The sequence below is a fragment of the Euprymna scolopes genome, chromosome 45, assembly GCF_053919585.1.
Source record: "Euprymna scolopes isolate OS-2025 chromosome 45, ASM5391958v1, whole genome shotgun sequence".
Taxonomy (NCBI): Eukaryota; Metazoa; Mollusca; class Cephalopoda; order Sepiida; family Sepiolidae; genus Euprymna; species Euprymna scolopes.
Genome location: NC_136526.1, coordinates 27,733,900 through 27,748,181, shown reverse-complemented (window position 1 = coordinate 27,748,181; position 14,282 = coordinate 27,733,900). Strand labels below are relative to the sequence as shown.

At 41.0% G+C, this 14,282-nt stretch overlaps 1 protein-coding gene across 1 annotated transcript in view; it reads right to left on the bottom strand.

Annotated features, from left to right (window-relative positions):
• The window catches only part of LOC145269304 (uncharacterized), a 76,185-nt gene extending 75,167 nt beyond the window's left edge, over positions 1–1,018 (bottom strand). The window contains exon 1 of the mRNA XM_080125002.1: positions 465–1,018. The gene's annotated coding sequence lies outside the window, so the exon portion shown is untranslated. The remainder of the gene's footprint in view (positions 1–464) is intronic.
• Positions 1,019–14,282: the final 13,264 nt, after the last annotated feature.

Here is a 14,282-nt window from a genome sequence, read left to right as displayed (position 1 = left end):
TATCTTTTGCTTATTAAATTGTGAGGTGAAAGTACAAATTAGTTGCAAAACAAAACTTCCCATGTTAAAAATGGGTTTCTAAATAATAACATTATTTCAGCATGGCAAGTACCAAAAACCTAAACAAATTACGGTACTTATGCAGTTGTGCTGAAATAACAATATCATTTAAAAAGTCATTCTTAACATGAACAGCTTTGTTAATTTCATTTAATAATTCAATAAACAAAACATATCGAAAAACTTGAATTTAACTTGAAAATTATATCTAAAGATAGAACTGTCCGTATGAAAAGTCATATATATATATATATATATTTCTTATGTAATATTGAAAAAACGTTTTAATCTTAACTCCTTTTTTGTTGCATAAAATTTAAAGATTAAAAACGAACGGACATTTTTAGAACGAACTTAACAGTGAACGACGTGATAAAAACAATTACATTCTTGATTGGACTTACCTTTCTGTATTTATTTCGTATGATTTGTTTTCTATACAAAAAAAAAATGAATAAATTAAACAGGCGTTTATCAAATAATACGCCATTATGCAAGAAATGCTTTTCTGATCAATAAATTTGAAAAGTCAACAAGGGAGATGTTTCGAGTAAAAAATAAAACATTACAAACCATATTAGATGGTATTAATTAAATAAAACGAGGAACCCCGTGTTCCTTCCTTGCATCAACGAAACTTTGATAACTATAGATTTTTTTAATCGAATATCTATTGAATTTAAAATGAAATAGTTTAAAGGCGAAATTAATAATGAAACAACGTTGCATCAGAAGAACGGGTGATTCGAAGTTCGCATCAAACGATGTCAGATAAAATATTCGTATTCATATAAAAATGTTCCATTTACTGAACCGGGCTTCCTGTTTTGATTGAAAATAAGTAACCAAATTGTTGTAAAATGAAACATGTAAAAGTTTTGTACACATTTTTATTTACGACGTCCACACATCTAGCCATTGTTAGGTGACACGTCATTGGAAATAGACGGTGTCAGCCAAGTTGGTGAACCCGCTCAAATTACGTTTCACGATTTTTTTTTGTTTGTTTGTTTGTTTCATTTCAATATTATCTTTCTTTAAACACAATAATTTAGAATATTCGTAGACTGTTTTTTTTTTAATATTTTTTTAATGTGTTTATTTACTTCAATGACTTTTCATATATTTTTCAAATAAATGTTGATGTAGACATTTTAAAAATATGTTTATTTATAGACACATTTTCTAGAAATATTTGAAAAATAAAACGTAAAAAATTTAAAAAGTTTTTTTGAAAAAAAATGTAAATTAATATAGTTATGTAGCGACTGCTACATACAGCCGGAACAAATCTCCAGCGGGAACATTTTCATAATGATCACCGTTTTCAATGCTCTATACGCGTGAGAACGGGTAAGCACATGTCGTGACGCGACCACCGCACACAAAAACAAAGGAACTATGTTACGTTTCCGGTAATCTCCAAAAATACCGTTAGGGCTTACAACATGGCCGCCAGAAGAGTCAACAAAAAACTGCAAATAAAATATATAAAACTCGTAATTTCTGTTTTTAAAGTGGGTTGTCAATTTTCTTTATGAAATATACTTCCAAAATAAACGGTTATCTTTCAGATGCAAGGTTCCTTGTTTACTTGCGGTTGTAACGATGTAAGATTCCGTTGTACGGAAGACCAAATCGGCCATAATTAAAATATTTAAATGTATTTACTGAATTTAAATATTTAAATTGATAAAACCAACACAAAGTCAAGTATCTGCAGAATGTTTTCTTGGTTCCTCCTCTTCTCTTTTCTCTCTCCCAACAATCGAACACAGCATATAATAACAAAACTCTAAAGCACGTCTGACAGCACTGACTTCTGCCAACAGTCTGCCCCTCCTCTTAACAACACAGGCTTTTTATATCGCAAAATCGTTCACCTCTATTTGCATATTCTTCTAACTCACGTGATCACTACTCTATAAATAAGAGTCTTGACCGTTTCTTTTCTTTCTTTTTATTTATTTTCGGTGACCGACCCGCACGTGGTCTATCCAGGTAAGTCACGCATTTCTCCACCCCCCCCCCTGATCTCATGATCACAAACAGGACATGCGGGCAATCGTCGTTGGCGGGTACTCCTTCGAAGAATTGGGGGCAGCACTTCCTCATTGCTGTTTTCTTCATTACCACCATCATTACTACCAATCTGTTCCATTATCCTGTCTCGTGGTTCCATAGGCGGTGTCTCACAATCAGGGCAGGGGGGCAGTATCCGTCTTTGTCGGGTACTTCTCCGAAGAATCGGAGGCGTCATCTCCTCGGTATGCTCCATCATCCCTTCTCGCGGGGTTTCGCAATCACGGGGGGTGGGCAGTATTCGTCTCTGTCGAGTATTTCGATGAGGCATTACTTCCTTGTGTCCATCGCTCTCCTCACTATTGTCATCAGTATGTCCCATCATTCCCTCGTCTGGTTCTGTTGGTGGTGTTTCTATGCTCACCTGAAGGGGCAGTAAGTGATCAGGATCATCTCTGAACGGTGTGTGATCCTCCTCATCGTTCTCAGAATCAGAAGAGGTATAACAAGGGCGGATATCTTTTACGTGACGTGGTATGCCACCAATCAACATGGTCTGAGGACTTATGATTTCGTCTATTTTTCCCCGGAAAAATTTCGTAGTGCACCCAGCATTCGGGGGTTTTATCCAAACAAGGTCTCCCACCTGATATGGTGTATTGACAACACTCACCACTGATGGTATGGCATCAACTCCTTTCACACGCTGTTCATATTGGTAAATCCCATTGGCTGGTGCAGTTGCTGGTGTTGCATTGTCCTTGGGTGTTATATTATACCAGTACACAGCTTCTGGAATAGAGCACTGCGTCCTGGCTGCAATTCTTTTGATGGTGCGGTGACACCGTTCTGCTATACCATTACCCTCGGGATAATATGCACACCGATAATGCATTTTAATCCCCCATTCGTGCACGAATTTCTGAAATTCTTGACATCGAAATGTGGCGGCATTATCAGTCAGAATTTCAATCGGGGCACCACGTTCAAAAAAGACGGCTCTCAACTGTTGTATAATGCTGGCTGCATCCTGTCGTGTCAACAGGCGCCATATTGTGAAACGCGTCGGGCCACAATCCGTCATGGTCAAAAAATGTTTGTCCCCATAATGTGTTATGTCCATCCCTACTTGCTGCCAGTTGCCCTCCACCTCGAGCTTTCCTTTTTGCCATTGGGATGGTGCCGGATCAATTCTCTGACACTCTTCACACGAACGTATGGCTGCTTTCACTGATGCTTTTGTAGTTGCAGGGCATACTCTTCGGACAAAATATGCAGTCCTCTGAATTCCAGGATGTCCAATCTGCTGGTGTATCATACGGATCTGGTCAGGTGTTAATTGATCCGTTACAGTCGCGCATGTTTGTTGTTGAAGATCGGATCCCTGCCTCATTGCATCGATCCACCTCTTTGGTACTCGAGTCAAGCTATCAGCCAAATTCTGCATCGACGAGACTAACGTAATGTCTACCTGCAAGCTGTATTCGTCAACTAGACGCTTAATTATTGCTAGTCTCCTTCGTACTAGCATTTCACTTGCAGCTTTAGTCTTAACTCGAGCCTTTCCAGTCAAGGTGTCGGTTAACCAATGGTAAACACACAATGAGTCAGTGTGGAGATGCACAACATTAGTCTGCCATTGCAATGCGAGATTAAGACCTTTTAACGTGGCATCAAGTTCTGCCAAATTTATATGTTGGCCATCATTTTTTGGACGAAGCCAGCATGCATCTTCCACAACAACACCTAGTTGCTCCAACACGACACCTGTAGCCAACGAACTTGCGTCAACCCATGCATTTAGTTCGTTTCTAGACACTTGCCACTCACCCCGGGCAGGGTCATTCCTATGCACTCTGGACAACATTTCAGCCATCATTTGTTGGAGAGAATCATCATCCGCAACATCGTCCCATCCTTTTGTTACTGTAGTCACTAGTCTTTTCACCACTCCTGTTGCCGATCGGAGCCATCCACAGACAGGTAGATGTCCTACCAATTTACCACAGATAGAAAACACAGTACGTCTTGTTAATACATTGGGTAACTTTGGAAGTGGGCTCCCTCGTTTCCATCGCAACGTATTGCCCTCCTCCCAGACCTCGAGGCCTAGCACGGGCACTCCATCCTTTAGGCGCTTAGAGTCTTTGCTTATTAACCCAAACGCTTTCAGTTTTATTCGAACTGCATCCGCAGACATTATGTCCTCATTAACATAGATGTCATCTATGTAGGCTGAAGCAGCTTTTGCTGTGGTCTCATCCTGCATCAAAACATTTTTAATAATGGTTGTCATAATCAAGGGTGCTACGTTTAGGCCAAAACCCAAACGTGTCAAACAATATAGTTTTCCCTTGAGTAGTACTGTCTGAAACGGCCATAATGACTCATGGACACGTATCTGCAGGTAGGCCCTCTTTAGATCCAGAAGTGCTACATTGCTCCCTTTTTGACGCCACTCTCTCAGTTTAGCAGCGCACACATCTGCGTTTCCGGTAAACGCATCAACATACCGATTCAACTCTCGGTAATCCATTACGGGACGAATTTTTTCTTTGGTAGGTTGTTCAACAGCCATGAGCGGAATTAATCCCTTGGGTGGTCCCAGACGTTCCTGTGGGTATGGTATTAACCAACCGTTGTCAATCCACATCTGAAGTTCTTCTTCATATGCGGCCCTATTCTTGGTAGAAACTGCATACTCTGGAATCGTGTTGCACAGCCGATCTGGTTCCTGGCCCATGGCCCATTTCCACTTTGCAGTCCACACCCTTTCGTTGTCATCAAATGTAGCACAGAAGTCCTTTTCTTCAATCGACATGGCTGCACAGACGTCTTTCCCTTCTCCAAGCCTGATACCTCTAGCTGCTGTGATTGTAACGCCTCCTAGTGCTTGTATTGCATCAATTCCAAGCAACATGTCGTAGCCAAGGGGTTTCTCCTGCATCACCAGAACGTCAACTTTAGCTGTGTCACCCTTCTCAGTACAGATTGTGACTGTCCCTTCACCACAACATACCCGTGATAAGCCATTGATGGTCATAACGCCGACTGGGTTCCTCCGCCACACCGGACAACAATGGGCACTAACTATAGACCGGGAACACCCCGTGTCTATAAGTGCTGAACACTGCACATCATCAAGTTTAATGCTAATGACAGGCAATCCTGTGTTTATTGGTTGGCAGGGGGCAAGGGTAGCGATAGTACCTTGCCCCCAACTTCGTTTCCCGAACAGTTGCGAGATATGTGCCCAAACTTATTGCAGCGATAGCATTGCACTGGTCTCTTTGATTGTGGATATACACCTATGCTATCACTCCGGCACTCTTTAGCAAAATGATTGGCCTCCCCACATTTATAGCACACTGGGGTGGCATGCTTATTACTATCTGGAAGAGAGTCCACATTGCCTCCATGTCGAAAACGAGCTGCAGCTGCAATTGGTTCCTGTTCCTTACAGATGTTTCGAGCTCGGGCCAATAACTCATCAGTTGACAATTCATCGATTCTTGATGATGCCCGCAACAGTTTACTGACCTCCTCGGGTAGGCCTACCAAAAAAGCACAGCTTAATATTTTATCGTTGACCCCACCAAACGGTACAGATAATTTTCGCAGGTCGGCTAGGTACACGTCGACTGTTTCCTTGGGTTGAAGTGTCCGGCTTGTGAACTGTTGCCACGCAACAAATGGATCTGTACCAAACGCTGTATACAGGCTCTGCTTGATTTCATCCCAGTCTGGTTCATCCCCGAGTTGTTGGTAGACTGCATAGGCCCCTCCGGTTAGCCTCAAAGGGATAACTGTGGCTGGTTCTTTAATTTTGCACAGTTTACAGATTTTCTCTGCCTTTTCAATCCATTCGACGACAGCCGGTCCAGTGGTAGATCCGTCGAACTCGGGTATTAAGCGAATGTCGAATCTGTCCATTGTTAGTTACCGCACACCAAGCGCCGAAATAGCTTAAAACCAACACAAAGTCAAGTATCTGCAGAATGTTTTCTTGGTTCCTCCTCTTCTCTTTTCTCTCTCCCAACAATCGAACACAGCATATAATAACAAAACTCTAAAGCACGTCTGACAGCACTGACTTCTGCCAACAGTCTGCCCCTCCTCTTAACAACACAGGCTTTTTATATCGCAAAATCGTTCACCTCTATTTGCATATTCTTCTAACTCACGTGATCACTACTCTATAAATAAGAGTCTTGACCGTTTCTTTTCTTTCTTTTTATTTATTTTCGGTGACCGACCCGCACGTGGTCTATCCAGGTAAGTCACGCATTTCTCCACCCCCCCCCCCTGATCTCATGATCACAAACAGGACATGCGGGCAATCGTCGTTGGCGGGTACTCCTTCGAAGAATTGGGGGCAGCACTTCCTCATTGCTGTTTTCTTCATTACCACCATCATTACTACCAATCTGTTCCATTATCCTGTCTCGTGGTTCCATAGGCGGTGTCTCACAATCAGGGCAGGGGGGCAGTATCCGTCTTTGTCGGGTACTTCTCCGAAGAATCGGAGGCGTCATCTCCTCGGTATGCTCCATCATCCCTTCTCGCGGGGTTTCGCAATCACGGGGGGTGGGCAGTATTCGTCTCTGTCGAGTATTTCGATGAGGCATTACTTCCTTGTGTCCATCGCTCTCCTCACTATTGTCATCAGTATGTCCCATCATTCCCTCGTCTGGTTCTGTTGGTGGTGTTTCTATGCTCACCTGAAGGGGCAGTAAGTGATCAGGATCATCTCTGAACGGTGTGTGATCCTCCTCATCGTTCTCAGAATCAGAAGAGGTATAACAAGGGCGGATATCTTTTACGTGACGTGGTATGCCACCAATCAACATGGTCTGAGGACTTATGATTTCGTCTATTTTTCCCCGGAAAAATTTCGTAGTGCACCCAGCATTCGGGGGTTTTATCCAAACAAGGTCTCCCACCTGATATGGTGTATTGACAACACTCACCACTGATGGTATGGCATCAACTCCTTTCACACGCTGTTCATATTGGTAAATCCCATTGGCTGGTGCAGTTGCTGGTGTTGCATTGTCCTTGGGTGTTATATTATACCAGTACACAGCTTCTGGAATAGAGCACTGCGTCCTGGCTGCAATTCTTTTGATGGTGCGGTGACACCGTTCTGCTATACCATTACCCTCGGGATAATATGCACACCGATAATGCATTTTAATCCCCCATTCGTGCACGAATTTCTGAAATTCTTGACATCGAAATGTGGCGGCATTATCAGTCAGAATTTCAATCGGGGCACCACGTTCAAAAAAGACGGCTCTCAACTGTTGTATAATGCTGGCTGCATCCTGTCGTGTCAACAGGCGCCATATTGTGAAACGCGTCGGGCCACAATCCGTCATGGTCAAAAAATGTTTGTCCCCATAATGTGTTATGTCCATCCCTACTTGCTGCCAGTTGCCCTCCACCTCGAGCTTTCCTTTTTGCCATTGGGATGGTGCCGGATCAATTCTCTGACACTCTTCACACGAACGTATGGCTGCTTTCACTGATGCTTTTGTAGTTGCAGGGCATACTCTTCGGACAAAATATGCAGTCCTCTGAATTCCAGGATGTCCAATCTGCTGGTGTATCATACGGATCTGGTCAGGTGTTAATTGATCCGTTACAGTCGCGCATGTTTGTTGTTGAAGATCGGATCCCTGCCTCATTGCATCGATCCACCTCTTTGGTACTCGAGTCAAGCTATCAGCCAAATTCTGCATCGACGAGACTAACGTAATGTCTACCTGCAAGCTGTATTCGTCAACTAGACGCTTAATTATTGCTAGTCTCCTTCGTACTAGCATTTCACTTGCAGCTTTAGTCTTAACTCGAGCCTTTCCAGTCAAGGTGTCGGTTAACCAATGGTAAACACACAATGAGTCAGTGTGGAGATGCACAACATTAGTCTGCCATTGCAATGCGAGATTAAGACCTTTTAACGTGGCATCAAGTTCTGCCAAATTTATATGTTGGCCATCATTTTTTGGACGAAGCCAGCATGCATCTTCCACAACAACACCTAGTTGCTCCAACACGACACCTGTAGCCAACGAACTTGCGTCAACCCATGCATTTAGTTCGTTTCTAGACACTTGCCACTCACCCCGGGCAGGGTCATTCCTATGCACTCTGGACAACATTTCAGCCATCATTTGTTGGAGAGAATCATCATCCGCAACATCGTCCCATCCTTTTGTTACTGTAGTCACTAGTCTTTTCACCACTCCTGTTGCCGATCGGAGCCATCCACAGACAGGTAGATGTCCTACCAATTTACCACAGATAGAAAACACAGTACGTCTTGTTAATACATTGGGTAACTTTGGAAGTGGGCTCCCTCGTTTCCATCGCAACGTATTGCCCTCCTCCCAGACCTCGAGGCCTAGCACGGGCACTCCATCCTTTAGGCGCTTAGAGTCTTTGCTTATTAACCCAAACGCTTTCAGTTTTATTCGAACTGCATCCGCAGACATTATGTCCTCATTAACATAGATGTCATCTATGTAGGCTGAAGCAGCTTTTGCTGTGGTCTCATCCTGCATCAAAACATTTTTAATAATGGTTGTCATAATCAAGGGTGCTACGTTTAGGCCAAAACCCAAACGTGTCAAACAATATAGTTTTCCCTTGAGTAGTACTGTCTGAAACGGCCATAATGACTCATGGACACGTATCTGCAGGTAGGCCCTCTTTAGATCCAGAAGTGCTACATTGCTCCCTTTTTGACACCACTCTCTCAGTTTAGCAGCGCACACATCTGCGTTTCCGGTAAACGCATCAACATACCGATTCAACTCTCGGTAATCCATTACGGGACGAATTTTTTCTTTGGTAGGTTGTTCAACAGCCATGAGCGGAATTAATCCCTTGGGTGGTCCCAGACGTTCCTGTGGGTATGGTATTAACCAACCGTTGTCAATCCACATCTGAAGTTCTTCTTCATATGCGGCCCTATTCTTGGTAGAAACTGCATACTCTGGAATCGTGTTGCACAGCCGATCTGGTTCCTGGCCCATGGCCCATTTCCACTTTGCAGTCCACACCCTTTCGTTGTCATCAAATGTAGCACAGAAGTCCTTTTCTTCAATCGACATGGCTGCACAGACGTCTTTCCCTTCTCCAAGCCTGATACCTCTAGCTGCTGTGATTGTAACGCCTCCTAGTGCTTGTATTGCATCAATTCCAAGCAACATGTCGTAGCCAAGGGGTTTCTCCTGCATCACCAGAACGTCAACTTTAGCTGTGTCACCCTTCTCAGTACAGATTGTGACTGTCCCTTCACCACAACATACCCGTGATAAGCCATTGATGGTCATAACGCCGACTGGGTTCCTCCGCCACACCGGACAACAATGGGCACTAACTATAGACCGGGAACACCCCGTGTCTATAAGTGCTGAACACTGCACATCATCAAGTTTAATGCTAATGACAGGCAATCCTGTGTTTATTGGTTGGCAGGGGGCAAGGGTAGCGATAGTACCTTGCCCCCAACTTCGTTTCCCGAACAGTTGCGAGATATGTGCCCAAACTTATTGCAGCGATAGCATTGCACTGGTCTCTTTGATTGTGGATATACACCTATGCTATCACTCCGGCACTCTTTAGCAAAATGATTGGCCTCCCCACATTTATAGCACACTGGGGTGGCATGCTTATTACTATCTGGAAGAGAGTCCACATTGCCTCCATGTCGAAAACGAGCTGCAGCTGCAATTGGTTCCTGTTCCTTACAGATGTTTCGAGCTCGGGCCAATAACTCATCAGTTGACAATTCATCGATTCTTGATGATGCCCGCAACAGTTTACTGACCTCCTCGGGTAGGCCTACCAAAAAAGCACAGCTTAATATTTTATCGTTGACCCCACCAAACGGTACAGATAATTTTCGCAGGTCGGCTAGGTACACGTCGACTGTTTCCTTGGGTTGAAGTGTCCGGCTCGTGAACTGTTGCCACGCAACAAATGGATCTGTACCAAACGCTGTATACAGGCTCTGCTTGATTTCATCCCAGTCTGGTTCATCCCCGAGTTGTTGGTAGACTGCATAGGCCCCTCCGGTTAGCCTCAAAGGGATAACTGTGGCTGGTTCTTTAATTTTGCACAGTTTACAGATTTTCTCTGCCTTTTCAATCCATTCGACGACAGCCGGTCCAGTGGTAGATCCGTCGAACTCGGGTATTAAGCGAATGTCGAATCTGTCCATTGTTAGTTACCGCACACCAAGCGCCGAAATAGCTTAAAACCAACACAAAGTCAAGTATCTGCAGAATGTTTTCTTGGTTCCTCCTCTTCTCTTTTCTCTCTCCCAACAATCGAACACAGCATATAATAACAAAACTCTAAAGCACGTCTGACAGCACTGACTTCTGCCAACAGTCTGCCCCTCCTCTTAACAACACAGGCTTTTTATATCGCAAAATCGTTCACCTCTATTTGCATATTCTTCTAACTCACGTGATCACTACTCTATAAATAAGAGTCTTGACCGTTTCTTTTCTTTCTTTTTATTTATTTTCGGTGACCGACCCGCACGTGGTCTATCCAGGTAAGTCACGCATTTCTCCACAATTGATATACTGTTTAAATGTCTACGATGTTTTTATTGGCGCTTTTCTTCGTATTTTTTAATAACATTTTTTTTTGCACCATTTACAAGTTTTTTTTTACAAATATTTTTTTTAGAAGTATGTGCGACCTGGCACAAGGATAATAACTGATGGTTGGCCGCGTGCATATAGTACCCTGCCAAACCATGATGTGGTAAATCACACCTATAATTTTACAGATCCGAATGACCCCACCATTCACACAAATCGCATTGAGGGTAGCTGGAGTATCTGCAAAGCCAAATTCAGAGCGATGCGAGGAACTAGTCGTGCAAATTTCAACAGTCATCTGCAGGAATTTCGGTAATCTCCAAAAATACCGTTAGGGCTTACAACATGGCCGCCAGAAGAGTCAACAAAAAACTGCGAATAAAATATATAAAACTCGTAATTTCTGTTTTTAAAGTGGGTTGTCAATTTTCTTTATGAAATATACTTCCAAAATAAACTATTACAGTCGTTTAAAACATAATAGAAGTATTATTTTTTATTTTTTAAAAACTGTTTACAAAATGTCTACGAACGTTCGTAGACATTTTGTAAACATTGTTTTTAAAAAATAAAAAATAATACTTCTATTATGTTTTAAACGACTGTAATAGTTTATTTTGGAAGTATATTTCATAAAGAAAATTGACAACCCACTTTAAAAACAGAAATTACGAGTTTTATATATTTTATTCGCAGTTTTTTGTTGACTCTTCTGGCGGCCATGTTGTAAGCCCTAACGGTATTTTTGGAGATTACCGGAATTTCTTTGGCGGCGGCGAATAAAGGAAAATTATTTTAGTAACATTCTATATTGGATACGTTTTTTTAATGAAGTTTAAGTAAAAAAAGTTCACTTTTTTTATTATTAAAAATACATTTTATGAAAACACTCATAAAATGTTCACGTTATTTAATTAAAAGTTCTCAATTTTGTTATTTTGTTACAAATTTCTAATAACTGCAGGGAGTACCTTATTTTTTATTATTAAAAATACATTTCATGAAAACACTCATTATAAAATGTTCACGTTGTTTAATTAAAAGTTCTCAATTTTAATCTAATAGTTTTATAATTTTGTTATTTTGTTACAAATTTCTAATAAAGATTATTTTAATTTAAACGGTAATTTGGTTTTCATTATAAACTCCGTCATGTTAAAGGCTTTAAAATCACTTTAAATAGTAAATCAATTTTAATATTTAAAAAAAAAGAGAAATCAACAGGAAAAAAATCTCGTGTGAAAACATTACGAGATACTTTTTCCGTATAATTAATAAATGTATCTTTATTTTACTATTACAGTATTAAAAAAATTATTTGTAAAAAGAACTTGTAAATGGTGCAAAAAAATGTTATTAAGAATACGAAGAAAAGCGCCAATAAAAACATCATAGACATTTTGGCCGATTTGGTCTTCCGTACAACGGAATCTTATATCGTTAAAACCGCAAGTAAACAATGAACCTTGCATCTGAAAGATAACCAAATAAACTATTACAGTCGTTTAAAACATAATAGAAGTATTATTTTTTATTTTTTAAAAACAATGTTTACAAAATGTCTACGAACGTTCGTAGACATTTTGTAAACATTGTTTTTAAAAAATAAAAAATAATACTTCTATTATGTTTTAAACGACTGTAATAGTTTATTTTGGAAGTATATTTCATAAAGAAAATTGACAACCCACTTTAAAAACAGAAATTACGAGTTTTATATATTTTATTCGCAGTTTTTTGTTGACTCTTCTGGCGGCCATGTTGTAAGCCCTAACGGTATTTTTGGAGATTACCACGTTTCCTCGCGTAGAGATACAGCAAACTGTTTGAAACATTGAATATGTTATAGAATAACACGAACGTATGGAAGCAAGGAGAACAAACGAAGTAATTCAGTTAAACCTTTATTGAGGGTCAAGGTGAATACGTATATATATCTTCAATCAGAGCCGGAACGGTCAGCTGGGCGTTAGGAAGGCCGGAATAGGGATCCAGGTGTTAGAGAGGTTGGAATCTTGGCCTGATCAGGATCGGACAGGTACAGGGGCCGGTTTTATTTTAGAAAAAGCGTGAACTCGAGCTAGTAGATAAGAATATATTGTTTTTGTAGATTTCGGTGTATTAAAAAAGAATCTGAAAACCTTATCCGTCGCAAATTAATAGTTTCGGAGATATTAATATTTTTCCAATGGATTATTTTCTTTATAAAATCAGCTATAATGGCATAAGTCGGCTGATTGCGCATGCGCACAGACCGAAGAGAAATCACATTTATTTAAAAAAAAAAAAAAAAAAATCAGCATTTTATTAGTTTCCGTAAGTAAAAAATAAATATCACAACACATCGTTGTAATTGTATTTGTTCACGTAATTCGGTTCTTACGTTCACGTGCGCACGAGCGTAAAATGACTTGTAACATTTCACTTTTGTTACGTAGTTTTTAATGCTTTTTAATTGATCTAAAAAATTCAGTTTTCATGAGCAAGTAACGTGCCAAAATTTATCGAGCAGTACTTCTAGTATGTGTGGGTCTTGTGTTGTTTCTTGTTCTTGTCCGTTCTCGAACCATTCATCTATTGATCTTGGTTGTGTTTGTCCTAAATTTCACCATGGGCCTGTTGTTAGCATGCTGTTGTTTTCCTCTTGCTCACCTTGTGTGTCTTGTATTGTTATAATTTCGGTTGGTGTTAGTGCTGGTATCGGTGAGATTTCGTGTATTTTTTTGACTGGTGAATTCTTCCTCAATTGCTGCATTATTTTTGGGTGATGGTATCGGACATTTTTGTTCTATATGTTCGATATCATATGTCTTCGCTTGCCATTGTTGAATGTAGTTTTTCCAGAGAATTATCCACATTCGTGGCGACAGTTTTTTGGTTCCCCAATACTTTAGTTTGGGCATTGGGTTGTCTAATTTGTGATAGTGCATTCTGGCTTTCAGGTTGGGTTCCTCTCCCGGGATTGTTAACCATGGGTCCGTGTTTGATGTGCTGAGGCATGGTGTGCGTCTCATCAACCTCTCCAGGTTGTTTTTTACGTTAACATGGGTTGTTCCGCTTCCAGGATAACTTTAGCCTGGTCGACGTTATGTGAGTAGAATTGCATCTCGTCAGTGCATATTAGCGCTCGGTCGACGCAGTTTGCGAGCGTGAATGCGTCCTGGTCTCTGCACTGTATTTGTTCGTAGTTCACTATTCCTTCCCTAATTGAGCTTATGATGTATGTTTTTCCCACGTTTGCTGAACCTTGTAGGTGGAATGCATTTTGTGGCACACATCGAATAGTTCTTTTGCTATATTCTTTTGATTTTATCTGTGGTGGTCGCACCAAGCTTCGTAAATTCCCAGACTCTCCTTTAGTGGCCAGTAATAGTTGCCTTCTAGGTTTCTGAAGTAGTCCGTTTTATTCTTGAATTGTTTCCAAATTGGAATATTTATTTCTTTGATGTTGACCTCCGTCGACACTTCTTGAATTAGTTTATCGATTGTGTATTTTCGATGATGTACTGGAAGTCCCTCTGGTATTGTGCTCCTGCTCTGTCACAGAAGTGTACCAGATCGGAGATGTCTCTTTCC